General features: G+C 25.8%; 1 protein-coding gene across 2 annotated transcripts in view; it reads left to right on the plus strand.

The window, feature by feature from the left end:
* The window catches only part of LOC129956810 (patched domain-containing protein 3-like), a 159,591-nt gene that overhangs the window by 69,224 nt on the left and 73,507 nt on the right, over positions 1 to 16,860 (plus strand). The window lies entirely within an intron of this gene.

Consider the following 16,860-nt stretch of genomic DNA (forward strand, 5'->3'; position numbering starts at 1 on the left):
TGTGTGTGTGTTTAAAGAACTTATAAATTGGAGACTTTATTTTCTTATTTGCTAAATAAATTAATAATTAGAAACGTTTTCGCTTTTTTTAAAAATAGAGTTAATACAGAGTTTGAAAATATTATAACACTAACAACATTTGGTAACCAACTGATTTATTAGGATCGATGGTCGCTAAAATTTTAACCTAATAAATGTAGCCTAATTAAAACGATGTAAATTTAGCATAATTAAACGATATATTTTGATATTTTTCTTCATGTTAATAGAATTTTAAATATAAATTTAGATCTTTTATAAATTCTCCTGAAAGTCAAGTAATTATATAGTTTGCTTTCCTGAAATATGATTCCAATAAAGATGTGTGTTAAGGAGAAAAGTTTAATTTTACTATTTTGCATGTTACATTGTTTTTTGTAAAAATATCGATAATATTGCTGATTATAAAACAAAAAAGAAAAACTACCTGCAACTTTAACTTAACAGAAACTTCGGTTTTCTTCCAAAAATTTTATGATTTTGTATTATCGCTCGTATGAGTTAAAAACTTTTTTAATAATTCTTAGGAATCTTTATATTCTTATCAGAAAATATGCTGAAAATATTTTTTAAAAGATTGATTAAAAATAAAAGAAACTATACGGCACAAAGTTGGTGCTATTGAAGAGACAGTTTGGGAATTTTAAGATGATGTAGAGGTCATTTTTGCATTGTTATACTTTTAGAACTTATTGAGAAAATAACAAAATTTCGCTTAATTTTTAATTAATTGCAATTTAAAAAAAAATCGCTCCAAAATGCACATTAACATCTCCAAAGTATGTATCTGCCAGGTTTGGTAGCTCAAGATAACACGCACACACACACACACACACACACACACACACACACACACACACACACACACACACACACACACACACACACACACACACACACATATATATATATATATATATATATATAATATTAAATATATATATTATATATATATTAAAGTGTCAGCACAATTATCACAAGCATCAAACTCATTATGTAAAAATTTATTCCTTTTAAAGAATTATTTCCACGCTATAAAAAATAATTTATAATGTGTTCATCAATCAATAATATGTTCTGTGAATACAAAGCAAGTAACTTAAATAATAATCAATTCAAAAGAATAGTAATACAAAGTAAGTAATAGAAAGTACCATAATACAGCAAATATAAAGTAAATGCAATCTACAATATTTTTGAACTAATAAAATATCCATAAATTTTTACAAAAAATATTTATAATAAATCCGTTTCAAATTCAGTTAAACATTCACTACAAATTTAAATACTAACAATTAGTCATTACACAATCAAATGCATTAATATAAGCATTCTTTCAGTACAGTTTAAATACCTATTGTCATTTTATATCCTAACAATAAATTATAACAACAATAGTAAATCATTGCACCATTGCAATCATGCATATTTCTCTATATGTAATATTTCCAATTTATATTTTTAGGAATCTTTGGTGGTGTGTTTTCAATATTTGATGTTTTCGAGATGGCAATAGTTAAATTTCTTCCCTTTTTAAAAGTTAAGCATGTATTTTTAATTGTAATGGAATTGTTACTTCGTCTTATTAATATTATTTAGGACAGAAATTAGTTTAAAAAAATATTCATTTAAAAATTTACGTGTTTATAGCAAACAAAGATATTTTTCTGAATAGACACTACTAATATGTATAGGGTAAATCCTCATTAAAATGGAAGTGTTAAACAAAACTGAATGTTAAAATCATAAAAATTACATATATAAATTTAAAAAATCTTTAAAAAATTTTTTAATGAAGTTGAAGCCATTTTTTTTTAATTAGACTAAACTTTACAATTCATTTAAACTCCATTTAATGTTTCTTTCACAGCTGTAATTTTATTAGATTAAAATTAAAATTTTAGACTTTTTTATTTATTTATTTATTTTTATTGCTTACATATTTTATTAGTTTTTTTTTTCCTTTGTCAGCTTCATTAAATCCTTATTGTCCTTCAGTTATACACACTCCTTTCTACTAATATTTCTAAATGATTAGCAAAAATCAAAACATAGTCAAATTTCTCCAAAAATAAATTAATTTTAGTAATGATAATAAAATTATTTATTATAATTTAAATCTTAGCATTTCTCAATACTAATAATTAATTTGTAAAACATAATAAGGTCTCTTCGATATCAAATATTGATGCTTTTTAGTTCATTAATAAAACTGGTTTTTTTTTCTGCACGCTTTGATTTGCAAATATTTTTTTAAATAATGAAGTATTCTAAAGTACATAAAATAGAAAAGGGGATAGAGGGAGAATTTCAGGTAAGATAGAGGCTTTGTAATATTAAATTTAGTAATTGATTTTCGCTGAATAATTTATTATATTTATTAAGTGCAATCATTCAGTGCAAAGTGAAAGCAGTTCATTTTTGTTTACATTTTAACAAATAATTAACCTTCTAAAAGGTATATTTGAGCGGTATGGTGGGTATCTCGAGCACTGAGTGGGGGAATTCTGGGAATACGCCTTTTAACTGAAGTTTTATGAATTAAGAGTAAAAGCATTGTTTCTTATGATCTTTATAAACATAAATGGAAGTATTAATCCAGTTTTATTTAAAATTTGCCATAATGTATTAAAATAAAAAAATTATTAAAAAAAACGAGTTTTATTAAACAAATTTTAGATACAAAGTTAAAATTCACACTACAAACTTTTTGAGTCTTATCAAATTTAATTGAGTAACTAAATGTATTACTAGTTTTCAAAGCTGAGATTCTGCTAACATTGAAAGCATAAACTTTTGTGACATTATTGATAATTTCCCAGGATTCTGAGGCTTTGTTATTTATTTGCCCCTATACTTTCACAAGTTTTATTTTGTTGTGGTTATAGGTGTTCTTCTAAATTGTTGATTCATTTTTCGATTGATGTGCACTTTTCAAAAATTGCTTGTGCACTTTTAAAGTGGTTTTTGACTTCCTCCGTGTTTTGACTTCCTTCGTGTTTGGTTTTTGAATTCCACCGAGATTCATTTTTCGATTGATGTGTACTTTTCAAAAATTGCTTGTGCACTTTTAAAGTGGTTTTTGATTTCCTCCGTGTTTTAATCAGCAACTCGGTTTGGATAATATAGATAATCTCTTTTGATAATATAGATCCATTATAAAAATTCCTTTTAAATGTATCGCATATAATTTCGATACATCTATAAAATTTTCAAAACACTTAAGAAAAACTTTTTTTTGTGCGCATGGAGTAATACCCCGTTTCTATTTCAAACCTGCGCGCAATTACCCAGTCAGAATTTATTCATTCAACTTATCTCATTTCCGTTAAATATTGATAAATTACCGCAAAAAACGAGGTAATTTTCTGTTTTAATAAAATTTCAATTCTATTTAATTTCTTCATTTACATGCTAATGAAAAATGTCTGGTCTGACAATATTTGCAGATTCAAATTGCTTTTATAGCTTTGAAAGAGTTTTACCTTAAATACTGGAGCTACGAAATTAAAAAGGAAACTTTGATTTCTTTCAGTATCCAATAATGCTCTAATAAAAATGAGATATTTAAAGGTAACGAGGTTTATTCTGATACAAACCTCTTCCTATATATAAGCATATGATCCAAGACCATTTTCTGTGCTTTTTACTACCGAAAATAGCTGAGCACGTAATTGCCCACTGCGCGATATTACCCCACTTTCCCCTATCGAATTAAAATGCTTCCTTTTTAAGATTTTCCATTATTTTCTTTATTAGTTTTCATAACTGTATGTTGTTTTGATATAATTCAACTATATCTTCTCTTTAGGTGATTTTTTGTTGAAAATAGATTCTTTTCTGTAGCTATTAACCGTATTTTATGATTAATCTGCATTCTACTAAAAATTATCTATACACATTGATACTGATTAGAATTATTAAACATTCGGTCCTTATATGAGATATATTAATTTCGGTAAAAGTTGTAAAATACTCTATAATGGTAATTAGTCTTTGCAGCTGATAGAAAGGCAGCCTTGTCAATGCTGCAGGATCTCTGCATTTCTTAGTGATAAGTAAGCCTCGATGAATTTTTATTTTTGCACTTGACCAGTATTGCATTGTACCACGGTTAAACTAATCTGTTAACCTGCATATTGTTTACATTCATTAACATTTTAGCAATATATTAATTCAAATCATCAAATTCAATAAAATCTAAATTAATTCAATAAAAAAAATTTAAGAGTAAATAAAGTTCGTATATACAAAAAAATAGTTGAAAGGAAACAAACGATACTTTGGATATCATCTGCCCTCAAAAAATTATTATTATTTTGGGATATTCAAGTTAGAGGATTTGAGAAAATACTGTGTAAGAATAGCTGGATAAAAGTTTCATTATATTGAACATTACTGAAAGCAATTGAGACTTTCTTTTTATAGAAAAACGCGGCTACATCTAAAAAAGTAAATTCATTAACTACTTATCCTTAATTAATTTTTACCTATGAAATAGTTTTCCTAACTTAAATTATTTTTTTAAATGATGCTTCGAGTAATGATTTTTTACAAGTATTAAAGATGGATCATTAAGTTAGAAAGGAAAAATGACAACCTGTAAGATTATGTATGTTACATTGAAGTATATTTGTTTTTATGAATAAAAATTTCAAAATATGTATAAAAGTAAAAGTTTTTCGAAAATAAATTTTTAAAAATTATTTCTACTCATCTTTTTTATTCTGCCCGTGTTTCTAAATTTTTTTAACCTTGCAAAAACTACTGAAAAATTAATTTGGATGCAGTACCCACTATAACGAAATTTGCTGAAAGAATGTCTAATTAATTACCTGACTTTCAACAAGAGCAAATAAAAGCAAAACTTATTTCATTAATCTTATCGATAAAATTAAAAAAAGATAGTTTTTAACTTCCATTTCAGAAACCAGAAATCTGTTTATGTTCTCTTAATTCTATTAATTAATCATGTCTTTGATGAAATTGATTTTCTGAATTCATTTAATTACACCTTACTTTAAATTCGGTATAAATAAATAATTTGCATGACTGTCATTATAAACATTTTAAGGTTAGAAGATGTTTTAATCTAATATGAGTAGAATTAGTTTCTGCTAGTATTTTTTTTTCCTTACAAAGTTTTGAATCAAATTTAAATTTTCATTTTCATTTTTTCATTGTCATTTTTATCAGAATAAGAAAAAATTTTTTATATATTTTGAATAGCTGAATGTTTTTCCTTATACCGTGAAAACTATTTGAAAGCTTATGCGACTTTTTCTTTATCATAAATCTGATGTTTAAAATGGCAATATAATATTTAAAATTATTCTGAAAAAATAACACAAACAGGCAAAAAAAAAAAAAAAAAATCTAGCTTTACTTTAAAAATATAACGTCACTGCGGTCAGCAGAAATTATACAATTTCAGATGCAAATATATTTTTAGCAATTTAGCAATTATATTTTTTTACTGGTCAAATCAATTGGAAGAAGTATTAGCTATAGCTAAATAGAACATATATTAATGAATAATTCTTGTTATTAATCAAATCTTTAATTGCAATAATTAAATTCATGTGCAACTTTAAGTATAAAATCAGATAAAATTAATATTGAACTAATGTGACAGATTGCAGTGAACATAAAGTACGCCAACGTATTAAAAAGAAAGAATCAGATTACAACGGTAGTTAGAAGTAAATAGTCTTGAACTTAATGTCTGTTATTGCTATTTCTAGATGTGCACTGGTTGAACTTAAAAGCAATTTAAATTGTAAATTTGATTTTTTATTTATATCTTTAATGATATGTAGAAATATCTTTCGTAAGTAAATGAAAGATAATTGGGAAAACATGATTTCCTTGAAGAACACATTTCGTATCGTGTGACTCAATCACAGTGAAATGGTTTCAATCAGGTTTTAAAGAGGGAAACATCTTACAGGAATTTCTTAATGACTAACTGAAACTTTAAATGTGTATATTTAATTTTCTTTCATAACAATAATAATAGTTTGAGAATTGCCTACGCGAATCATTGTTTAATTTTATTACTAAATAATAATCACATATAACGATTAGAAAACTCTCAAGTGAAGATTTCTTTCTATAAGAATAAATATATTTAACTTAAATATAAAATTATAAAATTCGAATATTTTTTGAAATTCTCTTAAGTTTGTTGGAAATAGAAAAAAAAACTAAGCTTTGAAGGTTAAAAGTTATAGAAAAATGTGAAAATAAATGCTTGCGAATAAAAAAGTATTGTAAGATGGATTTTTTTTGTGGAAAATTAAATCCTTAATTTACTTATTGATATTTTTAAGCATCAGAAAGAAAGATTCATTACAAGCATCAGAAAGAAAAGAACAAAATTATTTTTATTGCTTCAATAATTTCATTATTAAAAATGAATTTTATTAATAATTCGTGATTTTTTTTCTTATTGTGTTTTTAATTATATTTAATAAATAAATAAGTCAATGATTAAAGGTTTAAAAAATTCTATGATTAGAGATTTTTGCTCAAACCTCTAATTTTATGTTTTGAATTTGTTTAACAAAACTTATTGTTCATTAGAAGTTTTTGATTAGTCGCTGACTAGTTATGTGACTCAAGGATAGCCAGTATTTGAAAACCAGGAACTGTTATGACATTTTGATGATGAATAATTTTAAATCAAATTTTTATCAACGTGATGTATGCTAAAAGATGATTGAGCTTTTTTAATTCTTACTTTTGCTGGAAACTTTTTGCCTGGTGAATGTTCCCTGAAGTAAATTAAAATACTTATTTTTCCACAAAATCGCAAGAAATTTTTTATATTAAATACTCCGCTTGATATATAAATTTTTCATATTTAGTTAATCAAGATATTTAATGTTTTGCGAATGCAGATCCAGTATCGAATTTTTATTTACAATCGAATACCTGTTCGGGAAAATATTTTACTATTCACATTTGCTGAAAAATTATAAAATCTACGTTAGCGACGAAATGAAAATTCCCTGAAATGAGTTTATTTTTTTTTTCTATTTCATTTAATTTTTAGAGATTTATTCTTCGTCCAACTCAACTTTTATTCTGAATGTTTAGCATTTTAGAATGTTTCACACATTTCCTGATATTAAAACTTTTTTTATTATATTTAAAGTCGATTTGTATGGTTTCAGTTTGCAGATGTTTTTAAATTACTTTAGTTAGATAAATGCAGTTGTCTTAAGATTTTAGATTCTGCTGGACATTTTAAATTGGTTTACTCAATATTTGATTTGCATTTTACGTTTTGATCAAGACTTTGGTTAAAATGCCAAATATGAAGAATTTGCCTTTGTAAAGATATTAATTTATACAACTGATTAATCACAGTAATTTAATCCATAAATAAACGAAATTTTCAACTTACATACAAAGATGTGGAAATAATATTTTCTGGAAATTAAAGGAGTTAAAAAACGTTGATATTTCTCAGAACTTTGTACCAATAAAAAGATCCTATCAAATTATTAGTTATCATTGCTTAAAGACTAAATAATATAGTCTGACATTTAAAGGTCTCAGTTCTTAAATAACAGATTAACCATCTAATAAATTAACTAAATTTTTCGTTTTTTAACTTCAATTAATTAACAGAACTAAATTTTTTCGTTTTTTTAATGCATATAATTCAGATTTATGTATTATTTTCTTAAAATTATTCGGTTAAAGATTGTTCTCACGAATTTTGAGATTAGATAAATATATATTAATATGTAAATCTGGATTTATCCAATTTAAAGGCTACTTTTTCAGATTAAAAAATATATCAGAATGTTTGGGCATACAGAGGTTTTTAATTAACTACCTTTATGAACTTCAAATGCTTCAAATGTATTAGCAGTTTTTGAATATTATATCTTTACGATCATTTGTAACCAAACTTAAGTCAGCATATCTTTTAAATAATGATTAATTATCTTGTTTACTAGGTATAAACTTGAAAATTTTATATTCTTAAAATATCTACGATATGGTAAAATATATATTTTTTTTTCGTACAATTTTTTAAAAACAGATTATTTTTTCAGTTTTAGTATTATATAGATATAAGTAACTTGAAAATATTTTTCAATAAAACTGTAATTTTGTGGTTTAGATACAAGGTTGCTTGTGAAATAAGCAATAAAGCGTTTTGAAATACATTTTTAGAAAGATTACCAAACCTTCCATTTCACTTTATTATGTATAATTTAGTAGTTTGACTCCGTAAATGATTATCCAGACACCATTCCTTCAAGCAGCTGCATAATTAGGCAGTAGTGTTTAGTCTCCCCATAAGTCTGGTACTTTTAGATGAATATTCACAGTATTGTTTTAAACTTATTGATAGCATGCTGTAAATTTTTGAATCTTCTTTTTCTCGTACAGTTAAAGGTGGAAAAATTCCTGAAGTAAGTATAAACAGGCTTTCTCTTTATATTTTTGTATTTAAAATATGATAACCATCCAGCATACGCTTGAATTTCCATTTATGATATTTTAAACAGATACAACAGTTATTCGTTATTTTCCATTCTTTTTGAAATGAAGGTGTTTGATTTTTTTCTGATTTTAGAATTTCAATTAAAAATTTTTTATTACATATAAAAACACTTATTTCAGATTTCAAAGACATTTTCTTAGTACATATATATATTTAATCACTTCACTAATGTAGAACTTAGAAACAAAAAATCCTGTTTAAGTTGAATTGAAATACCCCGTATTTATGACTAAATAAATGGATTGCAACCCAGACTGCATATTTTAATATTATTCGTATCATTGTGCTCAACCTTCCCTCCAGGTTTGTACCATGAATTTTGAATTATCCTGTAAATACAATAATAAAAAAAATGACTGCAGTTTTTTCCTTAAATATGAATGTCCCACACAGAGAAATAAACAAAATTATGAATAATATCTTTTTAAGGAATGCCAATTAGGATGTTAAAAAAACCCTTCCTGAATCTGATTCTTTTATGAGTAATTTTAAAAAAAACAATTAAGAGGTTTTTGATTGATTTTTTTATGAAAAAACACCTTTTTCCTTTAATGGATTAGACACAATTTTTCCTGAAAGCTACAAGCTTTTATTTAATAAATATATGTTAAATTTCATGAGACAAGTTTGCTTCAATTTTGCGCTGTCATACTCAAATACTCATAAAAATAAAATTCAAAAGATTTTCTTCTAGAGTATAGTTATGTCTAAGTTTTAGAAATGCATTAAAATCTTAGAAAATGAATTTTTCTCCTATATTCAGATTTTTTTTATGAATATAATCATTTGATTTCTATTTCCATCTTAAAATTTTCAGTTTCACACTTTATTCTATTCATTTTTATGGAATGAAGTGTAAAACTGAAATATCCACTAAAATGTTTATATCCAAATGTTTTATATCCACAAAAATGTTTAATTTCTTATTATATAAACATAGTAAAATTTATATAAAGCTTTCATAAATATTAAAATCTTATAACCCCATTATCTTTATTTAAATATCTTTAATTAACTTTTTTATTTTAATCTTTAAAATTGTAAATTACTCTTTATGTCTTGCTTGACAAAAAAAGTAGATAAAAGCCATTCTTAAACCAGAATTACAGGCTCTTCTTTGTTTTTTAGATTTATTAAAATTGCAGTTTTGCTTCTTAAGTATATTATGCATGATCCAGAAAGGGATATTTCAAGAAATTATGAAATTTATTCCCTTTTTTTTTTTCTTTTTTTTTCTCTCTTTACAGTTTTAGAACTCAGATAAGGTAAACCACTTCAAAGCATAGACGATGCAAACGTCTTTTCTAAATACATTGAGCCTTCAATGTATTTACGCAGCCTAGTAAATAGAAATTTCAAGGCTTTTGCGAAATTCTTTCCTTAAGCAAAAGACCTTCAGTTTTTCAGTCAGAATATCTTCGCATTTAAATACCAAGCGGTCAATTCTCTTTCTTGATATCTTACAAATTAGTTTTTGGAATAACTTTCATAATAAAAAAACAGTCATTTGAGCACGGAAAGTTTTACTGTAAATGCAATGTCCAATGTAACTTATGTAAATTTTCCTGCACTTTTGATTGAGGAATTCTGTTATTATTAATCTTCTATTCCTTCGGAGTTTTTAGCTAACAGGAAATCTTCAATGCCGTATCAATAACAAATGCTTTAAATTACAAATAATAAAAAAAAATTATAAATAATCTGAAATGGATAAATAACATGTTATTTTGAAGAAGGAAATTAATGTTTTATGTTTTAAGAAATTTATAATTTCGAAACACGTGGTAGAATGTAAAATAAAGATGAACAACTTCTGTATCTTTTAAAAATCAAAATCATGAAAAGTAAAGATAAATAGCTTTAAGCTGTTATTAACATAAGGAAAATAATTGCATCCATCAGTTGTCATTTCAGAAGTCTATTTATTTAAATTAAAAGATGTAAATGCTTTCTGTGAACATGATTTTTAATTCAAGTAATAATAGACTTCTGAAAAAAATCCTAAATTGCAAGGAGAAAAAATTAGTGGCATTACATAAATAATTTGGTGACATCAAAAAATATTTGCAGTTTTTTTTTTAAAAAAATCCACCCAATGATCCTTTAAAAATTTTCCTTTTTTTTAAAAAAGTTCATGCCAAAAACTGATGAATTCTAAATAAAATATATCGTTAATAAGTAATGAATTATAGCCTTACTCAAGTTATGATTTTTTTTATATATGAATTTATACTTTCCAAATAATAATCAATGAATGTCTAATATTAGATTATTTTTAATCGTTATTCAGATTCAGTACTTGATTATACTTACAGAGATTCAGTACTTACTATTTCAGTAAAGTTAATTGTTATTTATATTCAAAGCAATAAAAGAACGATGCAGTTAAACATATTTATAGCATAATGCAATGCAGTGCTAGAAACGCTTTTTAAATAAAATCATATGAGATTACAGACATGGAATTAATACGTTTCCCGAGGCAAGAGAGTTAATAATTACTATAACATAAAAAATGAAGTTCGTTATATAATCAGTGAATGTTATAAATAGATGAGAATATAATATTTTCAGATATCAAGACTTCTGAAATGTATGGATTTATTCTCTAGAAAAAAATTATAATATGTATTCCTGTATACGAATTCTCTATTACAAAAATAAATAAATGATTAATTAGATTTTTTAAAGTTATTTTCAATAAATTATTGAATTATTTCAGTTTTCAATAAAGCTATTGCTGATTCGAAAATTTGGTTTATATACCTGTTTAGGCCAATACTTCTGAAACTTTACACTAATCTAATCTAATAGAGCAGATCTAAAATCTTTTATTTTTAATGAATCTTTTTGAAGTAGATAATTAGATAAATTAGATAATTTTTTTGAATTATTTTCAGTAAATTATTGTATAATTACAGTTTACAATAAAGATATTGCTGATTCAAAAATTTGGTTTATATACCTGTTTAGGCCAACTTTTGTTACCCATACTTTCGAAACTTTACACCAATCTAAACTAACATAGCGGATCTAATTTTTTTTTTATTGCGATCTTTTTAAAGTTATATGACACAGCTCCCATATAGCAGTCGGGATAATCAACTCGTAAAGAATGCTAATCATTCTTATCAACAGTCTGGAGTGACGCATGATAAAAACGTGACTTTAAGCCACTGTCCAACTGTTACATTTAATTTGTTTATTTCAAGACTACTTCCCCTACCCTTAAAATTTTGCTTCTCATAAAGCAGTTTGGCAACAATCAGGAAGGTACTTAAAATGCATCGCAGGTGCAGGTTTGACGTCAAAAATGCAACTACTAGTCATCAAATGGCATGCAATTTGGTAGACGAAAACGTCATTCACAAGATCAAAGCTTGTGACAACCTGCAAGAATAGAATTTCCCATTCTTAAAAGTCAATGGCACATTCTAGAAGCAACTTTTAAGTGACCAATCCAGTTTGGCCATCACTTTAAGAATTCTAGAAGATATTTAATTCCGAGTTGCACGAAGAATGTGGCTAAATTTTATTTCAACAGATGGAACATTAAAGCTTTTCTATTAAGTCAATTTCCAAAACCTTTTACAAATTTTGAGATGAATTACAGAAAAGATAATTTTATTGATTGAAGCTGTGGTTTCTTAATTTGTAATGTTTTTAAATTCAAATCTTTAGTTCTAAAATTTGTAATAGATATTATAAATCTACTTAGAATAGAAGTCCGACAGATAAAACTGAACTAGGAAAATTGTCAACTCAACAGAAATGTGATTAATTTCGAAATTTCTTCTTTCGAACTTTTTGTATTGCAATCCAATCATTTTGCATAATTTTATGAGCTGTCGTGCAACATTCTTCAGTTGCTTTCATAAATAAAATTGGATTTCAGGTGAGGTAATGAACTTGAAAATATTCTGATAATTCCTGGATTACGTTATTTTATTTGTCTAGACTTCCAAATACGTCAAGTAATGTTTAGTATAATTCTCTTTATCGTTTTATAGAAAGATATAACACTGATTAAAATGTTACACTTAGCATGTATGTACTATAGTTCTAATCAATTTTAGTCTAATTATAGAATTTTAAAATATGATATCCTGAATTATATTGACAGAATTTCATTAATTTGTTATAACTTTGCAGAATGGTTGCCAAATATATGAAATATAAGGTACCTTTTTAAACAGGTAAATGATATATAAAATTAAAATTTTTATATGAAATTAAAAAGGAACGTGCATGTTGACAGGTTAAAGAAGACAAGCTATAAAGAATTTTTAAAAAACTTTTTGCCTGAAGGGGACTGAATTGGAATTAAAGCAAAACAATGTACTATCGAAAAGCAGATACTAACCAACGATATACTGAAGTGATTTTTGCATTACAGAAAACATTTTTACTTGTAACAAAAATTTATTTTTAAAAGAATTTCAAGGCTAAAATTTATCTCTCTATATATTTTTTAAAAATTTTTGTTTAGACTAAAAGTAACTCATTTTGCACAAGGACGGATAACCATGGATTCACTAGATTAGAAAATGTAGAATTCTATTTCTTTTATTTTTTGTCTAGATGAATAGATATAGAATTTCTAATAACATAAGATGAATAAAGATATTGCCTTTATTTTTCAGTCCCTCCCTTCTACTTCATTTATTGAATTCTGGTTTTTAAAAAAATAAATACAAAAAAATTATCCTCGGCTCTCTCCAAGATCTGGCATCTGGAGCATATATACACCCTTACCCTCCTTTTGATGCGCCACTGGCGATTTTATTTTGATGATTTTTTCTTGTGATGGTTTAATCTTCCTTGGACAATAGTATTAGATTTAGCGCATACAATCAAAGTACAAGCTATTTTTCTTTTGCAGATGCTATGGGTGAAATGTTGTTTCGAAAAATAAATAATTTATTCATAGGTTATAAAATTAAATTTCTATTTAAAATTTAGGCAAGTCAAATTTTTTAGTCCTTTTTATGAATTCTATCAATCATATAAGATAACATAATTATACATTGAAACAGTCATGTACTAAAAACTGTATGCAAAATGATCATGTCTGAACTATTGAATAAACTATTTTAAAATTATTTTCATGGCATTAATGGTGTAAAACTTTATGAAAATTTCTTTAGCATAATAAACTTTTGGCAATTAATGTTATTTGTTAAAAAAAATCTATGGATATCTAATAAATAAGCATGACATTATTTAAATAATATATTGTAGTTAATATGATCATTGTTTTTTGTTTTTATTAATATCAAACTTAGATTATTTCAAAAATTAAAACTTCAAGCAAAATAAAGCTTCATGCTTTTATATATTAAAGAGAATGACATACTATTTTATATAAAAACTAATAAATTCTATTATTATTTAATAACGTTTCAGAATGCCAATCAAATGTGACAATTAAAACATGACATTTTAGACTGAAATATTTATACAATATAAATTCATAGACTTTGAAAAATTTAGCATAACATATTTGATACATTTAGCATATTTGAACATCATTTATAAATAATTAAAAGCATGTCGTAACACACATAACACAAAGTCACGTTAATACGACATATAATTCTAGTCACGCCACTTTGTATCTCTTTTGTTCATAATGGTGAAATGCGAAGTTTGTAAACAAAGGTATTATTTATTATGTAAAAGTATTTTATTAGAGTCAAAAGCTTTTTTTTAAATGGTTTGACAAAATAATCACTTTTCATATATTATTGCTATATTTTATACAAAAAATTCCAATTAGCTTTATTAATTCGAAAACTTTTATAGCGAATGAAACAACTAAAATTTAGTTTAATTTTTTTTTACTTATTTGTTCCTGTTTGAAACATAAAAATCTCGAATAGAAAAATTTAAATTAGATACTGTTTAATTTTATTTTATTTTTCTGCGCAAAAATATATAAAAACTGATTATATAATGATAGATTTTAAAAGCTTTTTTTCCTCTTATTATATTTTTTTCCCAGAAATATATTAAAGATATCTTTTATCAGTTTTATTTGCTACAAACATTTCATTAATACCATTGCATTTAAACAAGATAATTATAATACACTGCAGAAGAATTCTTTTTGGTTTGTTTGGTTGTTTAAATATTTTAAGAATAAAAAAAATAATTTAGTACCATTATTTTGTTTAAATTATATTCTTATTTTATATTAATGGTCTGATGAACGATTTTTATAAATGTGAAGTAAAATAACAATTTAAAATGAAAGAAAAAGTAAACGCATGTAAAAAACAAAAAAAAAAAAAAAAAAATGGTGCTAAAAATTATGAAGTAAAATCTTTCTATTTCATTTTTTTTTTTTTTTGCACCTTCTGGGTGACTCTTGAATATTTTACAAAAATAAGCAAGGAAAATGTGGATTTATATAGGTACCCAGAAAAATTCCGGGCTATCTATGTAGAAGCATTCTAATAAATCGAAGCACAAGGTTGTCTTGTGAGATGGCGACCTGCAATCTTGATAAGGTAGTTTTTTTTTACATTATGATTATCATATTTAACATCAGAAGTAGCGGTTATGTGATCGCATACTAACAAAAATATATATTTTTGTTAAAATCACATCGCTAAAATCACATTATATCAGTCAGTGGGATAGTGACTAGCAGACAAAAGTGTATAGATGCTCAGTTGTAAATCGTATGGGACGCCATGGGGACAAACCTTTAGCGCATTTGTAACATCTTTTGAATTAAAAAGATCATGAAGGAATGAAAATAACATCTATATCTATTTAACTACTGATGATGATTGAAGGCTAAAATATTATACTATGCCCCGTGTGCCTGTTACCCTCGCTATGCCAATGGCAACACTGAATAATTATTTTGGGACAATCTAAGTATATATATATCTAACAATAAGGACCTAAGGTCTGAAATTCTAAGTGCTTGCAACGGTATTATGATAAAGTACCGACTTCGAGACAGGAGGGTTCCAGGCTTGAAAACCATTTCTGCTTAATATCTGTCGTGTGTGTGGGTTGTTGCACGCTAAATCCGACGTCATGGGACTGATGCCCCTCTCCCTGAGGCAACGCTTAATATCGAAAATGGCATTGTTAACGCAAGCATCGCTTCAGCCATCTGACCGCGCTCAAAACATGAAGTACTTACAAAATAGTCTTCGTATTGCTTCCAAATAACATGTTAATATTAGTGGTATTAAGTATTCTGAAAGTCTACATGTCCCTTAAAATAACAAATTAATTAGATAAAATTGTATAAGTCAGATTTACTTCTGTATTTCTGTAAACTGTTGCAGAAATGCAAAAAAAAAAAAAAAAAAAGACTTTGAAGCTGTATACGAAATTGCATTAAAACGATCATCATAATACTATATTGGAGAATATAAAATTAGAATCACCACATTTTAAATCATAAATTAATTTAGTAAAAGTATAATATTTAGGGATGCAAATACCACCATTAAAGAATCTAAAATCAACGTTCAAGAATAAACAGCACTATAAAGCATTTTACTCCTTATGAATGTTTATGTTTTTGATATTTAATCTGATAAAAACATAATAAATTTAATAATTGAGTAAACTGAATTTTTTGAAGTTTTAAATGAAAATAACGTTTGCAAGAATTGTCTTTCTTAAATTTCACCCCATTCCTTCCTAATGATTAAAATTCGGACTCTTTGAAACTGCCTCTAATTTAACTCCAAAATTATATAAGATACCATTTCGAAGTGACCTTATATAATTTTTGCTGACTAAATACACAGTTACAGTTGAGAAGAAAAATAATTTTATATGCTTCTTTATCAGCATGTAATAAATATAACTTCTCTCATACTATTTTCATATATAGCCTGTAACAGCGGTATTTATACTATGTGTTTTCTTTCAGTTTTTCTCGAATTGCGTGCATTGACGTATGTGGTAACTTTTTCTAGTAGCACATTTCAGTGTAAACGGGAAAGTCCTTTCTTTCATGAAAAACCATTAACTCTGCGCTAAGCAACTTTTTCTTTTAATTAATGGTTATTTATGCACAGACGGTGATGTGGTTAAACCACTCATCTTGCTGTTCGAATACGAGACAACTTTGCAAAGCATCATTCTGCTGTACAATTTGACCTACTTAGGAGTGATATTTCAGGCACGAAACTTGAGTACATTGAGTTAGAAAAAAAAAATTTTTTAATCAAGCTTCATGTAGGCTCTTGTGGATTACCTTGGTGTCAGTGCGACCGGACAAGGAAACCACGTGATCGTACGCTTTCTGACCTTGGCAA

The sequence above is a fragment of the Argiope bruennichi genome, chromosome 2 (assembly GCF_947563725.1).
Source record: "Argiope bruennichi chromosome 2, qqArgBrue1.1, whole genome shotgun sequence".
NCBI classification, from domain to species: domain Eukaryota; kingdom Metazoa; phylum Arthropoda; class Arachnida; order Araneae; family Araneidae; genus Argiope; species Argiope bruennichi.